The 13,017-nt window shown below is 44.1% G+C and overlaps 1 pseudogene; it reads left to right on the top strand.

Annotated features, from left to right (window-relative positions):
- LOC130292118 (U2 spliceosomal RNA) lies at nt 1-168 on the top strand (annotated as a pseudogene).
- Nucleotides 169-13,017: the final 12,849 nt, after the last annotated feature.

Here is a 13,017-nt window from a genome sequence, read left to right on the forward strand (position 1 = left end):
TTTGCTTCTCGGCCTTTTGGCTAAAATCAAGTGTAGTATCTGTTCTTATCAGTGTAAGAATAGGGGCACTGATGTAGGATGGGTGCTGCATGGAGGGGGCAGGTGTACCAGGGCGTTCCGGGGCTGGTTATGAGGAGTCACTCGACGGCTGCCCCGATGTGATCTTTTTCCCCTCCGGGTCTCGCCATGAGGCTGGGAGGGTCTAGAGCCGGGGTACTTTCTTCCCTTGGGGAGTGGTGACCCCGAGGTGCCGAAACTCACTGGGAGTACTGGCTCACTGAGTGGAAGCACGGGCACCATAATCTCTTCACCTTGTGGCACTCACCTCTTGATTCCCGGCCTTCTGGTTAGGATCAGAGAAATTTTTATAGATCCGGCCTGATGTCCGGGCAGTATATCTGCACACATTAACTTATTTATAATTTTTTGTCACTGTGTCACTTTTTACGTGTTGTGTGTTCACAGGATTTGTCAGGGTGCAGTAGCCCTTCTGGGTGTCCCTCCTGGCGGTCTAGGGGAGGTGTGTGTGGCCATCAGGTTCCGCACCTCCCTGCAAACACCTCGGGTACTCCTGCTTTGGCAGGGTACCTATCATTATCGGCTCTGCGGGCAGATACCATGGCTAACGCCAAGGGGGATGCCGGGAGCATTTGTGGTCCCTTAGTAGTTTCGGCAAAAAAGGGACATCGAACCTGGAACCTCGCAGGTACCTTTTGGTCCGGAGGTGAAGGGTGAGGTTTGTTGGGGGCCTCTCTCCTGTAGGAGAAGGGCTTGCGATAGACCGCATTTTTTGTGCATGTTTTTTTTTTTTGTGTAACACGTTTGCACTTTTTCTTGCACTTTGGGTGATTCGAGAGTACGCACCTCGGCTCTTAGATAAAAAAAAAAAAACTCGCTTCAGTTTTGCAACAGATGGAGACGTTCTGGTTGGTTTTCTGACCAGTGTGCCTCCAGCTATTGCAAAACTACAACTCCCAGCATGCTGGGAGTTGTAGTTTTGCAACAGCTGGGACATCCACAGTTTGGAAAGCACTGGTCTAGGCTGTCTGGGCATGATGGGAGTGGTAGTTTTGCAAGATCTGGGACGTCCACAGTTTTGAGGACAATGGTCTACACTGTTCGGGCATGCTGGGAGTTTGTCAACAGCTGGGGCATCCACAGTTTGTGAAGCACTGGTCTAGGCTGTCTGTGCATGATGGGAGTTGTAGTTTTGCAACAGTTTACAAAGCACTGGTCTAGGCTGTCTGTTCATGATGGGAATTGTAGTTTTGCAACATCTGGGAGGACCACAGTTTATAAAGCACAGGTCTAGGCTATCTGGGCATGCTGGGAGTTGTAGTTTTGCAACAGCTAGAAGGTCCACAGTTTCCTGATCAGGATGCCTCCAGCTATTGCAAAACTACAATTCCCAGCATGCCAAAGGCTGTCCGGGCATGCTGCTAGTTGTAGTTTTGCAACAGATGGGAGGTCCACAGTTTTGAAAGCAATGGCCTACACTGTCCTGGCATGCTGGGAGTTGTAGTTTTGCAACAGATAGAGGCATTCTGGTCGGTTTCCTAACCAGGATGCCTCCAGCTATCACAAAACTACCACCCTTCAAAACGTGTTGTCCCTGTACCCCGAAACAAACATCATTTTCATTATGTTATACATCGTCTGGTTTCGCTTCATTCTGTCGCCGCCGGTCAGCGCCATTTATTTCTTCCATCTTCAGGAAGGTCCCAGCAGTTGTCCACAGACTGATGACATCACAATCTCACTCATGACATCACTGTCGTTTCTTCGTCCCCCCATAACGCTGTTATATCCATATTTATCCGGCTTCGCTCCAGCCGTTTCCCATAGTTTTATTAGGGCCAAGAAGATAGAAGAAGAAGAGTTGGGTTTCCACTGGGTGGGAGGCGATACATTAACTCCACAGACGGCCATGATTGAGGCGACGGGGGCCTTGGACCAGATACGGGGGGCGACGTTTTAATGTGATACCGTGGGTGTGTGGAAGGTGACGGCGGTGGGTCATAGGGAGAATACAAAAGGGGACACCCATGGGGGCAGGCCGGGTGCCATGACAGCCATTCTCACACCTGCCAACCCTGCCCCCCTCGCCCTGAATCCTTAACACAAGTTCAAGAAACTAAAGGCCTAATATGCAGACCCCCTCCTCTCCTCCTCCCTTCCCCAACACCCTGATCCAAGCCCATTCTTCGCTGCCTCTCCCAGCCTTTATTCCAGGTCGCCTCAGCCTATTCATGGCCTGTACAGCCGAGTCCTTCTCTTGTTGCGGGGGCCTCATGCAGCAGCTGCTATGGTAATGAGTGCCCCGCAGAAAAGCCCCCCTCGCCTTTCCAAATGCACAATAAATCCAGCAGGCCCGGCAAGTCACAGGCCCCTCACAAAGGAGGCATCTCACCCTAACACTGCCTGCCTTTCACATTCAAATGCATTAACCAGCGGGTAGAATAGGTTTGGACTGTATAAAATAGATGCATAAGGAGACCCCCCCCCCCACCAAACCCCCCCCTTTCGTCCCCCAATTTCCAGACACAGCCCAGAACTCCGCACCCACCCCCCCTTCTTCTGCTTGCACACACACATACTCACAGATTGTTGTGTCTGCTGTGGAATTTGTGAATGCAATCTGTGAGCGCAGGTCCCGGGGCCCCTTACAAGTAGCCATGGTGTACATAGGATGATCAGATGGGGCAGAGATCACTTTATCACTATTACTTCTATGAGGTTTGTGCATCGAGGTCGCTGGACGATGCAGTAGCAGTGTTTTCCAACCAGGGTGACTCCAGCTGTTGCGAAACTACAACTCCCAGCATGCCCAGACAGCCTAGACCTGTGCTTTCCAAACTGTGGACATAACATCTGTTGCAAAACTACAACTCCCAGCATGCCCGGACAGCCTAGACCAGTGCTTTCCAAACTGTGGACATCCCTTCTGTTGCAAAACTACAACTCCCAGCAGGCCCAGACACTTATGACCATTGCTCTCAAAACTGTGGATCTCCCAGCTGTTGCAAAACTACAACTCCCAGCATGCCCGGACAGCCAAAGGCTGTCCAGGCATACTAGGAGTTATAGTTTAACAATAGCTGGAGGCACCCTGGTCAGAGAACTGATCAGGCTACCTCTGTCTATTGCAAAACTATTACTCCCAGCATGCCCAGACAGCCTAGACCTGTGCTTTCTAAACTGTGGCCTTCCCAGATGTTGCAAAACTACAACTCCTATCATACATATACCAGTGCTTTCCAAACTGTGGACATCCCAGCTGCAAAACTACAACTCCCAACATGCTCAGACAGTTTAGACCATTGTTCTCAAAACTGTGGACATCCCAGATATTGCAAAACTACAACTACCGGCATGCTGGTAAGGAAAGTGACAATAGGTGAGCGTCCTCCATGACTGATACATTCTATAGGTGTATATAGAGGTGAGTTTCCTCCATGACTGATACATTCTATAGGTGTATATAGAGGTGAGCGTCCTCCATGACTGATACATTCTATAGGTGTATATAGAGGTGAGTTTCCTCCATGACTGATACATTCTATAGGTGTATATAGAGGTGAGCGTCCTCCATGACTGATACATTCTATAGGTATATATAGAGGTGAGCGTCCTCCATGACTGATACATTCTATAGGTGTATATAGAGGGGAGCGTCCCCCATGACTGATACATTCTATAGGTATATATAGAGGCGAGCGTCCTCCATGACTGATACATTCTATAGGTGTATATAGAGGTGAGCGTCCTCCATGACTGATACATTCTATAGGTGTATATAGAGGTGAGCGTCCTCCATGACTGATATATTCTATAGGTGTATATAGAGGTGAGCGTCCTCCATGACTGATACATTCTATAGGTGTATATAGCGGTGAGCGTCCTCCATGACTGATACATTCTATAGGTGTATATAGAGGTGAGTGTCCTCCATGACTGATACATTCTATAGGTGTATATAGAGGTGAGTTTCCTCCATGACTGATACATTCTATAGGTGTATATATAGAGGTGAGTGTCCTCCATGACTGATACATTCTATAGGTGTATATAGAGGTGAGCGTCCTCCGTGACTGATACATTCTATAGGTGTATATAGAGGTGAGCATCCTCCATGACTGATACATTCTATAGGTATATATAGAGGTGAGCGTCCTCCATGACTGATACATTCTATAGGTGTATATAGAGGTGAGCGTCCTCCATGACTGATACATTCTATAGGTGTATATAGAGGTGAGCGTCCTCCATGACTGATACATTCTGTAGGTGTATATAGAGGTGAGCGTCCTCCATGACTGATACATTCTGTAGGTGTATATAGAGGTGAGCGTCCTCCATGACTGATACATTCTATAGGTGTATATAGAGGTGAGCGTCCCCCATGACTGATACATTCTATAGGTGTATATAGAGGTGAGCGTCCCCCATGACTGATACATTCTATAGGTGTATATAGAGGCGAGCGTCCTCCATGACTGATACATTCTATAGGTGTATATAGTGGCGAGCGTCCTCCATGACTGATACATTCTATAGGTGTATATAGAGGGGAGCGTCCTCCATGACTGATACATTCTATAGGTGTATATAGAGGTGAGCGTCCCCCATGACTGATACATTCTATAGGTGTATTTAGAGGTGAGCGTCCCCCATGACTGATACATTCTATAGGTGTATATAGAGGGGAGCGTCCCCCATGACTGATACATTCTATAGGTATATATAGAGGGGAGCGTCCCCCATGACTGATACATTCTATAGGTGTATATAGAGGTGAGCGTCCTCCATGACTGATACATTCTATAGGTGTATATAGAGGTGAGCGTCCTCCATGACTGATACATTCTATAGGTGTATATAGAGGTGAGCGTCCCCCATGACTGATACATTCTATAGGTGTATATATAGAGGGGAGTGTCCCCCATGACTGATACATTCTATAGGTGTATATAGAGGGGAGCGTCCCCCATGACTGATACATTCTATAGGTGTATATAGAGGGGAGCGTCCCCCATGACTGATACATTCTATAGGTGTATATAGAGGGGACGTCCCCCATGACTGATACATTCTATAGGTATATATAGAGGGGAGCGTCCCCCATGACTGATACATTCTATAGGTGTATATAGAGGTGAGCGTCCCCCATGACTGATACATTCTATAGGTGTATATATAGAGGGGAGCGTCCCCCATGACTGATACATTCTATAGGTGTATATAGAGGGGAGCGTCCCCCATGACTGATACATTCTATAGGTGTATATAGAGGGGAGCGTCCTCCATGACTGATACATTCTATAGGTATATATATATAGAGGTGAGTGTCCTCCATGACTGATACATTCTATAGGTGTATATAGAGGTGAGTGTCCTCCATGACTGATACATTCTATAGGTGTATATAGAGGGGAGCGCCCTCCATGACTGATACATTCTATAGGTGTATATAGAGGTGAGTGTCCTCCATGACTGATACATTCTATAGGTGTATATAGAGGTGAGTGTCCTCCATGACTGATACATTCTATAGGTGTATATAGAGGTGAGTGTCCTCCATGACTGATACATTCTATAGGTGTATATAGAGGTGAGTGTCCTCCATGACTGATACATTCTATAGGTGTAAATAGAGGTGAGTGTCCTCCATGACTGATACATTCTATAGGTGTATATATAGAGGTGAGTGTCCTCCATGACTGATACATTCTATAGGTGTATATATAGAGGTGAGTGTCCTCCATGACTGATACATTCTATAGGTGTATATAGAGGTGAGTGTCCTCCATGACTGATACATTCTATAGGTGTATATAGAGGTGAGCGTCCTCCATGACTGATACATTCTATAGGTGTATATAGAGGAGAGCGTCCTCCATGACTGATACATTCTATAGGTGTATATAGAGGTGAGCGTCCTCCATGACTGATACATTCTATAGGTGTATATAGAGGTGAGCGTCCTCCATGACTGATACATTCTATAGGTGTATATAGAGGTGAGCGTCCTCCATGACTAATATATTCTATAGGTATATATAGAGGTGAGTGTCCTCCATGGCTGATACATTCTATAGGTGTATATAGAGGTGAGGGTCCTCCATGACTGATACATTCTATAGGTGTATATAGAGGTGAGTGTCCTCCATGGCTGATACACTCTATAGGTGTATATAGAGGTGAGTGTCCTCCATGACTGATACATTCTATAAGTGTATATAGAGGTGAGCGTCCTCCATGACTGATACATTCTATAGGTGTATATAGAGGTGAGCGTCCTCCATGACTAATATATTCTATAGGTATATATAGAGGTGAGTGTCCTCCATGGCTGATACATTCTATAGGTATATATAGAGGTGAGTGTCCTCCATGACTGATACATTCTATAGGTATATATAGAGGTGAGTGTCCTCCATGACTGATACATTCTATAGGTATATATAGAGGTGAGCGTCCTCCATGACTGATACATTCTATAGGTATATATAGAGGTGAGCGTCCTCCATGACTGATACATTCTATAGGTGTATATAGAGGTGAGCGTCCTCCATGACTGATACATTCTATAGGTGTATATAGAGGTGAGTGTCCTCCATGACTGATACATTCTATAGGTATATATAGAGGTGAGCGTCCTCCATGACTGATACATTCTATAGGTGTATATAGAGGTGAGCGTCCTCCATGACTGATACATTCTATAGGTATATATAGAGGTGAGCGTCCTCCATGACTGATACATTCTATAGGTATATATAGAGGTGAGCGTCCTCCATGACTGATACATTCTATAGGTGTATATATAGAGGTGAGCGTCCTCCATGACTGATACATTCTATAGGTGTATATATAGAGGTGAGTGTCCTCCATGGCTGATACATTCTATAGGTATATATAGAGGGGAGCGTCCTCCATGACTGATACATTCTATAGGTGTATATAGAGGTGAGCGTCCTCCATGACTGATACATTCTATAGGTATATATAGAGGTGAGCGTCCTCCATGACTGATACATTCTATAGGTGTATATATAGAGGTGAGCGTCCTCCATGACTGATACATTCTATAGGTGTATATATAGAGGTGAGTGTCCCCCATGACTGATACATTCTATAGGTATATATAGAGGTGAGTGTCCTCCATGACTGATACATTCTATAGGTGTATATATAGAGGTGAGTGTCCTCCATGACTGATACATTCTATAGGTGTATATATAGAGGTGAGTGTCCTCCATGGCTGATACATTCTATAGGTGTATATAGAGGCGAGCGTCCTCCATGTTTTTAATAGACTCCTCCATCCCTACTACAAGCTCATAATCCCAAAGTCTCCAATAATATCCCAGGTATTTGTCAGGCAGGATCCAGCTCAGCAGTAATGCCCTGTCCAGCAGAGGGAGCACTTCCTGAGCTATGACAATTGGTTGTTATGTGCGGTGCAGGAACATGTCCGCTCTCTGTAGGACTCATCATATCTGTATATTTGGAAGAGTGAGAAGGACCCAAGTATATACAATACTGTTTATAAAGGAGTATACAAACCATTGAGCTGAGTTTATACATAATCAGCATGAATCACTTTTATATACAGTGTATACTTACAATAAGCGGATCGTGTATATTTCTAAATTCTGCTCTTCAACTTCAATTTCAGCCTTAATAATAAAGTATATCTGAGTATATTGTATGTACATTATATATATATTACATTACTGATCCTGCACTATATCCTGTATTATACTCCAGAGCTGTACTCACTATTCTGCTGGTGAGGTCACTGTGTACATACATTACTTATCCTGTACTGATCCTGAGTTATATCCTGTATTATACTCCAGAGCTGTACTCACTATTCTGCTGGTGAGGTCACTGTGTACCATACATTACATTACTTATCCTGTACTGATCCTGAGTTATATCCTGTATTATACTCCAGAGCTGTACTCACTATTCTGCTGGTGAGGTCACTGTGTACATACATTACTTATCCTGTACTGATCCTGAGTTATATCCTGTATTATACTCCAGAGCTGTACTCACTATTCTGCTGGTGAGGTCACTGTGTACCATACATTACATTACTTATCCTGTACTGATCCTGAGTTATATCCTGTATTATACTCCAGAGCTGTACTCACTATTCTGCTGGTGGGATCACTGTGTACATACATTACATTACTGATCCTATACTGATCCTGAGTTATATCCTGTATTGTACTCCAGAGCTGCACTCACTATTCTGCTGTTGAGGTCACTGTGTACATACATTACATTACTTATCCTGTACTGATCCTGAGTTATATCCTGTATTATACTCCAGAGCTGCACTCACTATTCTGCTGTTGAGGTCACTGTGTACATACATTACATTACTTATCCTGTACTGATCCTGAGTTATATCCTGTATTATACTCTAGAGCTGTACTCACTATTCTGCTGGTGAGGTCACTGTGTACATACATTACATTACTTATCCTGTACTGATCCTGAGTTATATCCTGTATTATAGTCCAGAGCTGTACTCACTATTCTGCTGGTGAGGTCACTGTGTACATACATTACATTACTTATCCTGTACTGATCCTGAGTTATATCCTGTATTATAGTCCAGAGCTGTACTCACTATTCTGCTGGTGAGGTCACTGTGTTCATACATTACATTACTTATCCTGTACTGATCTGGAGTTATATCCTGTATTATACTCCAGAGCTGTACTCACTATTCTGCTGGTGAGGTCACTGTGTTCATACATTACATTACTTATCCTGTACTGATCCGGAGTTATATCCTGTATTATACTCCAGAGCTGTACTCACTATTCTGCAGGTGAGGTCACTGTGTATATACATTACATTACTTATCCTGTACTGATCCTGAGTTATAGCCTGTATTATACTCCAGAGCTGCGCTCACTATTCTGCTGGTGAGGTCACTGTGTACATACATTACATTACTTATCCTGTACTGATCCGGAGTTATATCCTGTATTATACTCCAGAGCTGCACTCACTATTCTGCTGGTGAGGTCACTGTGTTCATACATTACATTACTTATCCTGTACTGATCCTGAGTTATATCCTGTATTATACTCCAGAGCTGTACTCACTATTCTGCTGGTGAGGTCACTGTGTACATACATTACATTACTTATCCTGTACTGATCCGGAGTTATATCCTGTATTATACTCCAGAGCTGTACTCACTATTCTGCTGGTGAGGTCACTGTGTACATACATTACATTACTTATCCTGTACTGATCCGGAGTTATATCCTGTATTATACTCCAGAGCTGTACTCACTATTCTGCAGGTGAGGTCACTGTGTACATACATTACATTACTTATCCTGCACTGATCCTGAGTTATAGCCTGTATTATACTCCAGAGCTGCACTCACTATTCTGCTGGTGGAGTCACTGTGTACGTACATTACATTACTTATCCTGTACTGATCCTGAGTTATAGCCTGTATTATACTCCAGAGCTGTACTCACTATTCTGCTGGTGAGGTCACTGTGTACATACATTACATTACTTATCCTGTACTGATCCTGAGTTATAGCCTGTATTATACTCCAGAGCTGCGCTCACTATTCTGCTCTCTCTGCTCACATATCTGTGTAATGTTCTGCAGATGAAGACCCCCGTCCATGTCACACCCCCCCCCCCCCTCCGGTTTCTTAAAGCGACAAATCATTGTGCGTTTCTGGTAGAGAGGGGGTTAATGGCCCGGCCCTTCTGCGCAGTTCTGTTCTCTCCCCCTTTTTACAAACTTTTCAAAGGCTTCATTCACCTTGTGCAGCCACACAGAAAATGCAGGGACGGATTGATGCCTGTATAGAGTAGGCCAAGCTCGGAGGAGGGGGGGGGGGGTATTTGATGTTGTAATCTCCCCTCCCCCATTACCCCAATAGCCCTTTTTTCCTAGAATTCTTTGTAACTTCAGATAAAGGGTTGAGATTTGGACCATAGACATTGTAGCTAAGGGCCGGCTATTGGAGGTGGGGGACCACTGAATGCCTTTGTATAGGGTTGTTATTTTGCAGTTAATGACCAATTCGCGGAGCGGGGGTCTATTATCGCTGTATAGAGCCGGAGCCTAGCGGTGGGCCCAGCCCAATGGGACCCGGCTATGGAAGGCGTCAAATATTTACTCTAGGAAAATGCATAAGTAGCAGTTTTTCCAACCAGGATGCCTCCAGCTGTTGCAAAACTACAACTTCCAGCATGCCCAGACAGCCAAAGGCTGTCTGGGCATGTTGGAAGTTGTAGTTTTGCAACAGCTGGGGACCCTCTGAATGGGAAACACTGCCCTAAGATTATAATTGGAATGGCTTCAACTATGCAGGTGAACTCTTGGCCACTAGGTGTCTCACTTCTCTTAAGACCCCTATGAAAAAAATTCTGTACTCTTGGCCACTAGGTGTCTCCCTTTCATACAATCTACTGTCCAAAGACCCCTATAAAAAAAACAATTTCAAACTCTCGGCCACTAGGTGTCTCCCTTTCCTGTGAGCTGATGTCCAAAGACCCCTATAAAAAAAAAACAATCCTGAACTCTTGGCCACTAGGTGTCGACACCTCCCTTAAGACCCCTATAAAAACATTTCTGAACTCTTGGCCACTAGGTGTCTCCCTGTCCTGCTATCTGGCGTCCAAAAATCCCTATAAAAATACATCTATACTCTCGGCCACTAGGTGACTCTCTCTCCTGCAGTCTGATGTCCAAAGCCCTTATAAAAAAAAAAAATTCTGAACTCTTGGCCACTAGGTGTCGCACTTTCCTGCTATCTACCATCCAAAGACCTCTAGAAGAACAGTTCTGAACCCTTGGCCACTAGGTGTTTCTCTTTCCTGCAATCTACTGTCTACCACATGTTGTCTGAGGAAATTTGTCTTTAGTAACCATTAAGTCTTGACAGAATACAGGAAGCGGGTGTGAGTTACCTGCAAGCTGAGCCTGTCTGCCTGCTGAAGAGGATCCGCACTGTTCCTCAGAGGTAAATCAAGGCTTCCCTTTCATCTCCCACCACCCATAAAGCTCAAGGCAGCTGTCCCTTGAGTAAATACCAGCATATCTACTGCTGTATGTCCGCTGTGCTGCAGTGCCCTCTCCTCCCTTTAGCTTCTCCACAGTTCATTGCTTAGTGTAACCCCTTCCTTGCTGTGTTGCTGTTTCTTTCCTTTTTGCTCACATACCACCTTGCAGAAGTAAACCCTCCTCCCCTCACATGCCATCTAGTACTATACTATAAATAATCAGCACAATCCAGTGCACTTCTCCATGGCATAGCAGAGAGGAGTTTGCGCTGTGCTATGATTGGCCAGAGAGGTAAGAAACGGAAAGTACAAGCAGTGCTGGCAAACAAACAGGCTACCTAGAATATGATCTATGTTTTTTTTTTTTATTCAGGGTTTCCCAACCAGTGTGCCTCCAGCTGTTGCAAAACTACAACTCCCAGCACTCCTGGACAGCCTTTGGCAGTTGTAGTTTTGTAACAGCTGGAGGCCCCCTTGTTGGGGGACACTGCTTTATATCCTGTTACTATGATGTCATCCTCCGACATAGAGGAGTTTATGATTTAATTGATGATGGCACCAGATGTGATGCAATCCCGCACTAAGAAATCAATTTCCATTCCTCACACTTTATTGGAATGTTTAGGAGGCATAAGGACAAGGAAAGAGTTAAAGGGGTACTCCGGAGGGGAATTTTATTTTTTTTTTTACAAATCAACTGGTGCCAGAAAGTTAATAGAGTGGTTGGGAAATACTGTATTAGAATAAAATTTATAAAAAAATAAATAAAAAAATAATAACTTTTTACAAAATTTTCACATTTCTTGGTATTACTGTAGATGTGATATATTGTCTTGTGCTGCCATCTGGTGGCTATAATGCAGTACTACAGGGATACATTAAGACATTATTATAAAAATGACACATTTGATCAGTTTGGTTCCAACTGGGGCGCCTCCAGCTGTTGCAACACTACAACTCCCAGCATGCCCGGACAGCCAAAGGCGGTCCGGGCATGCTGGGAGTTGTAGTGTTGCAACAGCTAGAGGCACACTGGTTGGAAACACTGCAACTTATGCATTTTCCTAGTGTAAATACTTGACTCCTCCCATAGCTGGGTATTTGGGCTCAGCCCACCGCTAGGCTCCGTCTCTATACAGCAATAATAGACCCCCGGTCTGCGAATTGGTCATTAACTGAGATGGTTTAGTTGGGAAATGCTGATTCATATAAAAAAAATTATTTTTACAAAGTTTTCAAAGTTCTTTGTATTGCTGTAGATGTGATATATTGTCTTGCGCTGCCATCTGGTGGCTATAATGCAGTACTGCAGGGATACATTAAGACATTATTATAATAATGACACATTTGATCAGTTTGATTCCAACTGGGGCGCCTCCAGCTGTTGCAAAACTACAACTCCCAGCATGCTAAGAGTCGTAGTTTTGCAACAGCTGGAGGCACCCTGGTTAGGAAATGCTGATGTAGGAGGATGGGCGATGATAGGTATCACCACCGCCTCTATTCTCACTCTAAAACCCCCAATGAGGGTGTTATCTGTTATCTGTCATTATTCTTTGTATTTTTTTCAAAGCCTCTGCTTGCTGTGAGTGAATGGAAGCATTAATTGTTTATATCCAGATGGCGGAAAAACAGCGCAGACTTAGTCGCATTCTCTCTAACCATCTCTGCAGCTGGTAACAGGATTCACTGACAGCAAGCAGAGATTTATAAATCAATCTAATTTATATAACCTGGCACCTCAGTTGGGAAATACTGCATTAGATTCATAGTGAAATGATTATTTTTTAATTTAGTTTTTACAAAGTTTTTCACCAAGTTCTTAGTATTACTGTAGAGTTGATCATTTGTATTACACTGCCATCTAGTGGCTGTTATGCAGTACTACATTGCTCTCAAAGAAATGTGTGAAGACGTCATAAAATACCACAATAAAATACTTTTTTGT

Source organism: Hyla sarda, chromosome 9 (genome assembly GCF_029499605.1).
Source record: "Hyla sarda isolate aHylSar1 chromosome 9, aHylSar1.hap1, whole genome shotgun sequence".
NCBI lineage: Eukaryota > Metazoa > Chordata > Amphibia > Anura > Hylidae > Hyla > Hyla sarda.